This window comes from Rattus norvegicus, chromosome 5, assembly GCF_036323735.1.
Source record: "Rattus norvegicus strain BN/NHsdMcwi chromosome 5, GRCr8, whole genome shotgun sequence".
Lineage (NCBI taxonomy): Eukaryota > Metazoa > Chordata > Mammalia > Rodentia > Muridae > Rattus > Rattus norvegicus.
In genome coordinates, this window is record NC_086023.1 from 45,396,435 (window position 1) to 45,410,293 (window position 13,859).

A 13,859-nucleotide genomic window follows, 5' to 3' on the forward strand; every position below is an offset into this window, starting at 1 on the left:
TGGTAAGATGGCTATTTTACTATGTTAATTCTGCCAATCCATGAGCATGGGAGATCTCTCCATTTTCTGAGAGCTTTTTGATTTCTTTCTTGAGATACCTGAAGATATTGTTGTCCAGATCCCTATGGTGACGAGAGGGAACTTATAGGGCCCACCTCCAACAGAAAGACAAGGCATCAAGTGAGGGAAGGAATTACTATCCGACAGTCAGAACTCTGACCCATAATTGTTTCTGACGGAAAGAACTGCAGGAATGGAAATGGAGAAAAGCCTGAGGAAAAGAAGGTGTAACACCAGGCCCAAAGAGGGAATCTAGCTCAAGAGGAAGCTCCAAGGCCTCCATTACTGAGGCCATGGAGCACTCACAAAAAGGAACCTATTTTGCCTGCCTTCTAAAAGACCCAACAAGCAGCTGAAAGAGTCAGATGCATATAATTGCACCAACCAATGAACAGAAGTTGCTGCCCTCTGTGGTTGAATTAGGAAAAAGTTGGAGGAAGCTGAGGATGTTACAGGACCCTGTAAGAGGATCAGCACCAATTAACCTTGACCCCAGAGATCTCTCAGACACTTGATCACCAACCAGATAGCATACACCAGCTGATATGAGACCCCAAACACATATACAGTAGAGGACTACCAACTCTGGAATCAATCAGAGAAGATGTACCTAACCCTCAAGAGACTGGAGAACCTAAGGAGTTTAGAAATCTGGTGGGGTAGGTGGTGTGGGGTAAGGAGGGCAGGGGCATGGTATGGGTTGTGGAACAGTCAGAGGGTAGACAGGGAGGGGAATAAAGTCTGGAGTATAAAAATTAATTGATTAATTAATTAATTAAGAAACAACAGAAAATTTAGAGAAAAAATAAACTTGTCATTTTGATTTGCAAATGGCAAAACTATGTGCTAATACAGTTGAAATTTAAATTAGACAAATTTCCTGAGCACAGTTTCACTGGGACTTATTCCTCAGTCATTAGGAAATACTATTTTCAGGAAATTCAACCTGCATTCATATCTTAAAAAAATCAAGTACCGCAAAAATTATTCTTATGATATGTGTGTGAAATTACAACTCTGAAACTGAAAGCAACAAATCTGACAAATTAAATGTATATACATGAGTAAGGATGGTATTCTATGCTTAATGGTGAAAAAAAGGGAACCTATTCCAAATCGATGTAGAAATTCAGTACTCCTTAAAACAATTTAATGGCAAATATTTTCTGTTTTTAATTTCATTGTTTTGCAAATCAACAAGTTTACAGAAACTGTTAGAAGGACAGCCAGGGTACTACACTGAGTAGTTTTTTAGGTTGTGATCATTCATTAAATTTATGCTGTGTATTTCTCTGCAGGGAAAAAACAGCCTAAAATATATTCTAATTCTAACTATATAATAATCAAATGATATAGTACTGTCTGCATTAGTTTAGAACCTCATACATATTTTATATTAAACAACAGCATAATACATATTTTAAAGCAACACTAAATTTGTTACATCTATCATAATAGCTCATTAAATGATGTAAATAATACAAACAATTCATTAAGAAGCACCTAAAAAGACTGATGTCTCAGTTAGTGTTCTATTACCATCAATAGACACTATGACTATAGCAACTCTTATAAATTAAAATATTTAATTGCAGCTTGCTTATAGTTTCAGGTGCCCCGTTCATTGCCATTGTGACAGGGAGTGTATCAGGATGCAGGTAGACATGGTCCTGGAGAAGTAATTGAAAGCTCTACATTCAAATCAACAGGCAACCGGAAAAGGAAAAAAAATTGTCCTGGCATGGGCTTTTGGAACTTGAAATCCTATCCCCAGTGGCACTTCCTCCAACAATATCAAACCTCCTAACCCTTTCATATAGTGCTGTATTCAAGGATTCAAATATATGAGCCTATGCAGGGCATGCTTATTCAAGTCTTTCTACTCCCTAGGTTCCATAGGCTCTTTATTATACCATCATTCAAAACTGCATTCAACCCAACCTCAAATTTTCCTATTATCTATAGTCCACAACAGTCTCAAGGCTGATTAAAAGTTCAAAGTCTCAAGTCATTGTCACAAATGTACCCTCTGTAAAGACAAAATTAAAAAGAGCAAAGGTAAAATACTGTCAACACCCTTGGCTCAGAGTATACATCACCATTCCAAAATAAAGGAAAGGGAGCACGGTGAAGAATCCTGGATCAAAGCTATACCAAAAACCGTAAGAAAAACTCCAAATTCTATATCTCCATGTCTTTTGGTAAATCTGTCATATGTCAAACTCAGCTTTGTTGATTGCAACACATTTCTCTTTCCTGGGCTCTCCTCATATTCCATTTGTAGCTCTCATTCGCAGGTATTTCATGACTCTGGTACCTCAAACATCTTGGGGTCTCCAATAGAATCTATGTTTCACCTTCACAGCTTCACACAAAGCCTCCCTGACAAATATTTACTTAGCCTTGTTTTTTTTAGCTACAAAGGGGATTCCACAACTCTGTACTCATGCCTTTGACTCTAACATCAGAACCACTTGACCAAAGTTGTCAATATTTTCTGCTGGCTGGGGTTAGAACTTGGCTCTCTTTTCTAAATACATTTTTCACCTTCCTTCTGGTTTTTCATGGTTTCATTCACTGTTTAAACTTTTCATTAAGTCCTTTTACAAATTGGGAGATTAGTTGGGTGGATATTTGCTCTGAGCTCACAGTTCCTTAGTTCCATTTTGCATCAAGCTTTTCTTTAAATGCTTTGTCCTTTAACGCACTGAACTGAGCTTTATTACTTTCTGATGCTTTTTTTCTTCACAAACTGTACATTTTGTATTTTTCTTTCACATTATAGGTCTGGATAAGAATGACTATAAATAACCACATAACAGAGTCACTACTAGGTCATATGAGATTGTCTCTGCCAATGCCACCAATCCAAAACTCTTCAATTTAGCTTCAGGCTTTTCAAAGGGCAGAACAAGGACAGAAAGCAGCCACATTCATCTCTAACATGACTGGTCTCTAGGCTACTCACAAATACTCTCCTCTGAAACTTCCTGATATGGATCATCATAGTCTACATTGCTCTCTCCAACACCTTCCATGTTACTGAATGGTCACATTAACCACTACTTAAAATATTTATCTGTTTTCCTGATGCAAACTTTTAAATTCCACATTTTGCCAACCAAAAGCAAGGTCTTCCCTGTCACAGCAGCATCCTATTCTCAGGAAGCAACTTCTGACTTAGTCAGCGTTCTATTCCTGTGAAAGGCAACCATGATGATGGCAGCTTTCATAAAGGACATCATTGAATCAGGGCTTGTTGACAGATCCGAGGTTGAGTCCATTGTCATCAGGGCGAGGAGTGTTGCAGTTTGCAGGTTGGCATGGTGCTAGAAGAGAGGCTGAGACTTCTATATCCAAATCCACAGGCATCAGAGAGAAACACTGGTACAGTCATGGGGTTTTGAAACCTCAAACCTACTCCCAACCCCAGTGACATCCTTCCTCTAACAATGCCACATCTTCCCTAAAGCCACACCTACTATGAAGGCCATATTTCCTAATCTTTTCAAGAAGTTCCATTATCTGTGTACTCAAATATATGAATTTATGGGGTGGGGCATTCTTATTCAAATCACCATAATGAAGAAATTTTCAGTTTGTTTTGTTGATTTCAGAGGTATAATGACAATCTTCTCTGAATAGACAAAAAAAATTCTCTTCAAAGTGTTTTACTAAATTTCTATTATCTACTGGATACTGAATGCTTTACTATGAAACCTTTAATTTTTTTCTATTATTTCCTCTTTTTTTCTACAATCCTTTGTCATCCTGAAAAATCCCTACTTATCTACTAGGTTGTTGCCTAAATTCTTTTCTGAAATTTATTCCAGTCTTCCTTTTAGCTCACACTAGTAACATTTGGCATTGCTATATTCTTTAAATATTCTTTCCATTTCATTATGAACTGATTATATTTCATTTGCTTAACACTTATCTACTTCAGTAGATTATGAGCCCTTTAAGGAAAAATACAAACCTGTATCAGTCTCTGTCAGAGGAGAGTGTCAACACAGGCAAACACAATTATGATTGGAATGTATATACTTAGAATGCCTCCTTTAGGTTCTTATGGTAACAAAATAATGTCATATAATCTGATGATTCTTAAAATTTACTTCAGCAAATTGATAGATGGCAGTATTTGTCCTACAATCAGATATGGTTATTTAGACCTAGATAATTAAGTACTTTAAATTTTTTCTTTCTAAAAATTGAATTGCAATTTTTACATTATGAAGTCATGCCTTTCGTCCAAATAATATATGAGTAAAAATCCTGAGTATTTCTTTATATCATACTTACTGCATCAGACATCTTCTATTATATTCATGCCCTACCCTGTGGCTTCTGTCACAAAAAAGGAATTGTAGGCATAAATCAAAATGTGACATCATGATATTATTTAAATGATACATTATATATGCACTTCACAGTATGTCTAGACAAAAATGCATTCTTACACAAACTCCTTTCATTTATCACCATGTTGTTCATTCACTATGACAACAAAATGAAGGCCCATTACATGAATGCACATCAGATAAAGCATCCATTGCAACATAGCCAAAATGCTGCTCAGAGTTATTCAAGTTACAGTACAAAAGAAAAGAACTTAAAAACTTTACATTTGAAGTTATAATGTTTATGCCTTAGGCTTCTCTTCCAATCTAACATCAGTAAATGAAACAAATTTATTTCTTTACATAGAGATGCTAAGTACAATTTCTTTTGCTGGTAAACTTTAATTACAAAATCATTTTGTATGATAAAACAAAATGATGGAACTTTAATATATTTCAAGTATACATTATAAAATGTAGAATATAGGAAATGTTTCACAGGTGACTCTGCTTTATTATGAGGTTCAGATTTTTTAATGGAAAATACATTTTCATTGGATTTAACTACTCCTGTTTTTTTGATTGATCCACTAACACATTTTATGTTACTCAACATTTTTAAAAGTGATTTTTAGTTGTGGGTATATCTTTTAACTTACGTGAATTTATATAAACTTGTGTATAATATACTATAGAGACCAAAAAAGCCATTAGACTGTCTCAAAGTAGAATTACAGTTGATTGTCAACTGCCACATTTGTGGTTTACATCCATCTAGGATCCAAAATCTACAACAGGTGTATTAAGTGTTCTTGACTATAGATTCAATGCTATAAGTCCTCAGTTTTTCATTTCACCTTTCTTAAGACTATAATTTACTGACTACCTTTCCTCTTTCTCTTGTCAAACCTTTCCATATGCCCTTCCCCAATCTCCTTCAAAGTCACAGTCTATTTTTTCACTAATTGTTATTGCATTCATATACACATATATTCCTAAATATAACCAGTTAGTCCCATACATTATTACTGAATGTATGTTCTTAGGACTAATCATCTGCATCAGACATCCACTTGCTGTGACTTCTACTGAATACCATCTTTTCCATTTTCAGCTTCTCTCACTATACTACAGGTCTTTATGTAGAATTGAGGTCTCATACTACCCAGGACAGCATTTCCATTCCTGTCTTTCTTGTTCACCTTATATTTAGGTGCTCATGTCTATAGGACTTTATGAATGAAGCTTCTGAGACTATTAAGAGTCAAAGTTCCACAGGGAAAAAATGCCTGCTTCTCTAACTCTTCTACTCTTTCTGCCCTCACTTCAATAAAAATTCCTGCATCTTACATAAAGAAGTGTTATTGTAGCTGTGTCATTTGATACTATGACCAACAGCATTATATTTTTATTGTAGTTTTCTGTAAGGGATTGCATGTATAACAAAAGAAATTTTCATAATGAGAGGTAAGACACATTGTTGAGGGCATAAGGACAAGTATTTAGGGATTATGCTAATTTAGTGGAAAGGTAATTGTTGCTGTTCCCTTGAGATTCATGATTTCACTGTCCCTGGGTATTTGTGTGTGTGTGCAGATCCAAGTATGACTTTTCTTTTGTTAAAAGGGTCTTACATCCAGCCCCATACTTGTTTATGAAGCCAAAGGTATCTGTGCCCCAATTGCACCATTAGGGTTATTGTGACATGTTAGAAGTTGTAGTTCTTAAATGTCATTGCTGAGTAAATTTAATGGTTGCTTCCCTATTCTTTTAAATGATGTTAAGCTTTGCATCACAACAAGACATAATCTGGAGATTTAAAATGGAGAGATGTCCAAAAAGCAAACATGGATGGGAGTAATTTCACAAGGCTTTACCTCTAGATAAAGAGCTATATGAAATTGGTGGTCTTAGAGAGAAGGAGAGAACAATTTTCTCTATGTATAAACCCCTGTCAGATTATTCAATCTCAAATCTTAAACAAATTTACAAGTAAGAAAAAAAGTAAATTGACTCAATAATGACAACTAAGAGGCCTTGAATTTGATAAAGTGGAGAGGGTGTCACGGAAATGGAAATGATGCAAATAAAGTATTTGTATATGAAATTTTCAAAAAAATAAAATATGATTAAAGATTCTATATTGTTGAACAGAAAAAAAAGAAATCAACCCTATACTGGCATTAGCTTTTAGCTATGAGAATAATTTTCATCACTTTACGTTAGCCTTTATATTTTTTGACAAATGGTGTAATTAGAGATAAACTGGGATTTGGTATGTAGCCTAGACTCTCTTCAAACTAATAGTAATGCTTTTATGTAAGGCTGACATCAAATTAATAGTAATTCTCTAGCCTCATCCTCTCAAATGGAAGGATTATAAGAATAAGTGTATCCTGTATTTTGAAGTACAGCAGCTGTAGTCAGCCCCATAGTTGATCGTTTTTGATTTTGTAGATAGTGATTCTCACGATTAACCATTTTAAACACAGTTAGGAGGTATCTTACTTCGTATATTTACTGTTCACTCTATACCTTGCTCACATCCAGCCATTATCAGTTTCTCATATGTGTCTACTTCACTATTGTTTCCATATTTGTTTTCTAAATATGTTTTCAAATTCATCAAAGAAGCATAATTTTACAAATACTTTCATCAAACCTTAGTTCGGTATAACATACTATGCACTTGGTTCATGCTATGTAAAGAACAATCAGTTCCAAGATAACAAAAAGAAAGGAGGAAATGTTTCAAAGGTTGGTTAAATTATTCATACACTGAAGATATGGATTCAAAGTTGGTTGCCTGATAATAAGTACTTCTTTTATACTCTAGAGTCCCTAGTTTTGCAGAATAGAAATTCTAACTGATCACCTGATTACATATATTCTTTAGGTGTTCAGACCTGAGCACCAGCACGGACAGTATCTATGGTTAAGAAAATTATTTCTACAAAAGTACTGACTTTTACCTTTAGACATTTATATTTTAGGGAAATATTATTTTTATTGTTTCTTTTCTTTTCTATATTTCTCAATTAATTCAGAGTGATGAATTTTTACAGTGATTTGGAAAATCTAACATATATTTGCTAGTTTCTAAATACAAATATGCATACACATTGGCCAACTGTATGAGGAAATTAGCTTTCATGTATAAATTGTCATTGAGAAACCTTTTAAGTGGTTTTGCAACAGTTCTAAGTTCTTGGTCTTTTACTGAAGTGTACATTATAGGCTACATGCAGGGAAAGCGCTGGCGGTGACAGAATATAAGAAATGTTGGGTGAAGAGCCCAAAAATAGTCTCAGGATGTTGAGTGACATAAGGAACATCATTTGATTTAGGATATCAGCAAGAAATGCATAAATATTATGACATATGTGAAGGGGTTTTGACTGACAGTGAAAATTTGTTAGATGGTGACATAGAAGTGGAGCTATATTCAAATGCTTTCAGCCTGAAGGAAGGAACTAAGTAAAACGTTTAGAGATGAAAACAAGAAGATTTATAGCAGAAAAAGCCAACTATCTAATCATTTAAAGGATAGAAGATTTATATAGTAGAAGTAGCAGAATTCTGCTTATGTAACTGTACTAGAGAAAGTATCTTAAGCCTAGAATTGTCAGGGATTAATCTGTACCTTCAAAGTATTAGTATCTTAATACATATCATATTTGATTATATTAGGCTGACCACCACAGAAATAAATGCATTTATATAGTATTTTACATAAACAAACACAGTATATACAATAATATTGTTGTCACATGTAATAAAGCAGGCTTCCATCTGTGTTGTCATTTGCTCACTCATATACCATGTATTAGTACTGATTGTGATAATAAATTGCATAATGATCATCAGTGTAAAAACGAGTTGTATAAAGTCTATAAATAGTAGAGAAAGAATGTTTTCAGATACACAGGCTATTGATATCCAACTATATTTGTCACAAAACTGAAACTGATGGGGCATAAAAGGTGGACTTTAAGATTGGATCCCTGTGGAAGAAATTTTGACAATATAATATATATGAGTTTTGACTTGAAAATTTGTCATGATGACAGAGATAAAAATAAAATAAATAATTCAAAGCCTCCAAATAATGTTTCTGATTAGCAGTTATATAGAGATAATACTACTGTATTATCTTGTACACATTTTCTTGTTTGAGACAAGAAATGTAGGAGCTGCTAGACCATGAAAGCACTTGTATGTTATCTTAACTTTGGGTCCTCAAAAATCATCATAATTTTTAACATTTATCAGAAATTTAAAAGATAAAAACAAAGAGAAAATGAATTATATTGAAAAAATGGGTCCCAATTATCCTAAATGACACTATTTATTTTTTCTGGTTTCCCACATTAATAATTTTTAGATATCTATATCACTATCCAAGTGATAGCCTAGTGAGGCTGATTGTCTTCTAAGATGAGATTTGGAACAAGAATCTCTTCTACTTTACGTATACCCCTTATTAAATATTAATGTTTTTCTGGATGTCTCCCATTTATTAGTTACCCCCAAAAGAATGTTTATATATGCACTGGTATGTCCCTAGTCCCAATCCATATTCCAGAACTTGCAGTTGATACCTAGACCTACGTATATGTGAACTTGATAAACTTGGTGAAAACCTATTATCTCCCCTATTCTGTTAGTAAGATAGCCCTACTATAATAATGTCCCACAGACATGGTAGATAAAACAACAGGAATTTATTTGGATAAATTCTATAGGCATGCAACCTAGGACTTTATTACCAAGGTCTCAGCTTTTTTTCCCTTTTTTTATTAAGTTGGGTATTTCTTATTTCATTTCAAATATTATTCCATTTCCCAATTTCCTGTCACTAACAGTCCCCCTAACTCCTCCCACTCCTCTTCTATGAGGGTGTTCTCCTCCCCACCTCTGCAGAGATCCTTTCTATACACCTCTCTTTGTTTCTGATGCTTTGCTGACAGTCTATCCATCCCTTTATTTATGTAAAGCACTGTCCTTCTCTTTATGCCGCATTCTCCCTTTTTCTGTGCCCCAATTTAATTCTTTTTGTAAAAGCATCAGTTTCTTTGGATTAGGGTCACAATCTCTTCCAGTATGATATCATCTTAACTAATTATATCTTAACACAACCATATTCCAAAGTAACTTTACACTGTGAGCTAAGCAGAGGTAAGGCTTTGCTATTTTAAAACTTAACCCATAAGACAAGAAAGTGTGGAATGCTAAATCCATAGTTTTGAAATCACTAGAATCAATGTGGTGGATTAATTTTATCACAGATGAATATACAGTGGCAGGAAAAGAGAAGACTGTTGCCATAACATTTGAGTTGTTTGCAGTGAAAGTGCAATACACAAGTCAAAAGTGAACAGATTTCTCTGTGATACCAGAGGTAAGGTTTTTCAAGGAGGATCCCATGAGAGGGTTAGTGTAGTAGAGTTGAGGGGGGGGGGAAGATTGTGCTTGAGTGGGTTTCCTAAACAAAAGTCTCTGGTGCCAATTGCTGCAGCTGTTGTGCAAATCTTACCAGGTTTGTGTTCAGTACTTTGTTGTATAATGAGAACATTCTCATACAGAGAACAATAGCTTGCCCACTGTCTTTTAATATGCTACTGTCAGAGCTGGAATTGGCAACAAGAACTCACAAGTCAGAAATAAGCCAAGTCTCAGGCTTCCTCATCTATATATACCACCTGTCTGTTTTTGCTGGAAGAAAGAGTGAGAGAACACACATTTGTCTCTATAGGATTTTTAACTTGTGAAATGTTTTGGATTGCGTATTCTATCTTTCTGTTATTACTTTAGAGCCAAAAAGTTTATCCAGATATACCGCATGACAATTCAGTATCTATAAATTAAAGAACTAGGATACTGACATGGCATTTATGTCTAGGACGTAGCATGACATATATTTGGAAAAAGTGCCAGACTGAGAATTAACCATTCTAGGCTCTAAACGTTCTTAAGCTGTGTGAGTAGGCAGTACTTTTAATATTAGGGGTTTCTATCTCATCATGAACTAAAGAGAGTGGAGAAATAGTGCATGTTTATGATTTGTTTTGATATTATCTGAATTGCTTACATTTCATATCCATATTAAATAGCATGGCCTGAAAGCTTCAATGGTCACTGTGATACCACTCTAGCGGTACTTCCAAGTTGAAACAACTTAATATACTTTTATATTTGATTGATTTTATTCTTCTAGATTGTGTGTTTACTTAGTATAAATTAAAATTTATCGACTGGTGTGAAGTTTTTGTATTATTTCCTTTTATAAAATCAAAGGAAGAGTAATCTTACCGAAGCCTTATTAAACAAGTGTTTACATGTAGGCTAATGTCTTCTTTGCTTGCTTTCTGTCTGTACTAGATTCTAGTACCTTCATTTTGCATTAACCAGAAGATTTACTGCTATGAACTTCAAATAAATGGGCAAATAATTTGTAAAATGTGCTGAAATTGCATTCTTAAATAAAAATTCAATTATTACTATATGATTAACAACTTGTATTTATTAATTGAAGATATCTAATATGTATAAGGTTTTGATGATAGAAATAGGTGTCATATTCTTTAGTTTTGAAGAGTTTCACAGCAGATATTAATTATACATGATTTATTTTATTTTGTTATTATGTTATCATACTTTATTATTTAGTATTTTGATCATTTATACCCCTCATATCTTTCAATTATATCTCATCCTTTCTGATCTTTTTCCTTTCCTAACCACTTTTTTCCATTCTCTAATTTCATGACCTACTAAGTGTGTGTGTATATTATATATACATTTACAAATAATTTGTACAGTATTAATTTTTATAATATTTTAATTTTGATGTTAAAATATAATTACATTGACTTCACTTTCCTTTGTCCAACCTTTTCTATGTACTAACCTGCCTGCCCTTTCTCAAATCATGGCCACTTTTTAATAGTTGATATATATTCACTGGCAAAGACATAAATACAACCTACTCAATTCTTATACTGCTAGTTCTATGTGTATGGGTTTTAGAGCCTACCATTGATATTGGAGAACAAATTGGTGTGTTCTTTCATGCATTGGTATGTTCCCAATCCATTCCAGTTTCCATGAAAACATTTATCCAATCAATCAACTGCTGAAGTGCATGAAGGGATTGGTCTTACAGACCCACAACAACAGATTCTACATAGCACAGGGTAACAACAGGATATCCTAGAGGAGGTCCAGTGAGGTTCCAGTATTGATAAGGTAGCAGAAGTCAGAGGCCTACTTCCAGGCCAATGAGTCACTGCAATGAACTTTTGCATGCACAGAATTGTGGACAAAAGGGTATACTATGTGACATACTGGGACACACTACAGCATCCACAACAAGACTTACTTTTCTCTGTTGTAGGGAGAGTGTAAGGGTGCAGAGCAGGTAGGAGAGGAAAGGAAGATGAGTGGAATTGGGGTACATGATGTGGAATTCACAAAGAACCAATAAAAGTTTTAAATGTATAATAGAAAAAAAATTAAAAGAAGCAATTTAATGTTCTTATTTGACTTTATATTTTATTATATCTTATTAACTATTGTGCCACTTCTTTGGCAACATTTTAATGCAATAGAAAATGTATTAACATACACTAGACATTGGTCTGTTAGTTACTAGAAAAAGAGCTTATTCTCTTTATTTTTCAAAATAAAAACCAGTTTCGGTATCTGTGTAATAGATAATAAAATATATTTGAAAATAGATGTTCAAAAAATCTCTCAGGACTCTAGCATGACAAATATCTATTAACTGAACTTGTGAGAAACATGTACTCTGTAAAGACAAAGCAATATACAAATCCCAGGAGTAAACAATATGGATTATTGGAGGTTGCTTAGCTCAGATATGTATTAGAATTAGAAACTTTAGGGCATAATTTTGTTCTGGTTGAATTATTAATATTCACATTAGTGTTGAGAAAATCCCAAAGATATCATTTAGGGAAGAGAATGTTTCCCCTAGAGTGTCAAATAAGAAACGTTACCAACCCTGAAGTATAAGTTCAAACTCCACTGCCCTATTTAACAATTTTTTTTTCAATTCTTTTTTTTTTATTTATTTTTTTTTATTAACTTGAGTATTTCTTATATACATTTCGAGTGTTATTACCTTTCCCGGTTTCCGGGCAAACATCCCCCTCCCCCCTCCCCTTCCTTATGGGTGTTCCCCTCCCAACCCTCCCCCCATTGCCGCCCTCCCCCCATAGACTAGTTCACTGGGGGTTCAGTCTTAGCAGGACCCAGGGCTTCCCCTTCCACTGGTGCTCTTACTAGGATATTCATTGCTACCTATGGGGTCAGAGTCCAGGGTCAGTCCATGTATAGTCTTTAGGTAGTGGCTTAGTCCCTGGAAGCTCTGGTTGCTTGGCATTGTTGTACTTTTGGGGTCTCGAGTCCCTTCAAGCTCTTCCAGTTCTTTCTCTGATTCCTTCAATAGGGGACCTATTCTCAGTTCAGTGGTTTGCTGCTGGCATTCGCCTCTGTATTTGCTGTATTTTGGCTGTGTCTCTCAGGAGCGATCTACATCCGGCTCCTGTCGGTCTGCACTTCTTTGCTTCATCCATCTTGTCTAATTGGGTGGCTGTATATGTATGGGCCACATGTGGGGCAGGCTCTGAATGGGTGTTCGTTCAGTCTCTGTTTTAATCTTTGCCTCTCCCTTCCCTGCCAAGGGTATTCTTTTTCCTCATTTAAAGAAGGAGTGAAGCATTCACATTTTGATCATCCCTCTTGAGTTTCGTTTGTTCTAGAGATCTAGGGTAATTCAAGCATTTGGGCTAATAGCCACTTATCAATGAGTGCATACCATGTATGTCTTTCTGTGATTGGGTTAGCTCACTCAGGATGATATTTTCCAGTTCCAACCATTTGCCTACGAATTTCATAAACTCGTTGTTTTTGATAGCTGAGTAATATTCCATTGTGTAGATGTACCACATTTTCTGTATCCATTCCTCTGTTGAAGGGCATCTGGGTTCTTTCCATTTTCTGGCTATTATAAATAAGGCTGCGATGAACATAGTGGAGCACGTGTCTCTTTTATATGTTGAGGCATCTTTTGGGTATATGCCCAAGAGAGGTATAGCTGGATCCTCAGGCAGTTCAATGTCCAATTTTCTGAGGAACCTCCAGACTGATTTCCAGAATGGTTTTACCAGTCTGCAATCCCACCAACAATGGAGGAGTGTTCCTCTTTCTCCACATCCTCGCCAGCATCTGCTGTCACCTGAGTTTTTGATCTTAGCCAATCGCACTGGTGTGAGGTGAAATCTCAGGGTTGTTTTGATTTGCATTTCCCTTATGACTAAAGATGTTGAACATTTCTTTAGGTGTTTCTCAGCCATTCGGCATTCCTCAGCTGTGAATTCTTTGTTTAGCTCTGAACCCCATTTTTTAATAGGGTTATTTGTTTCCCTGCGG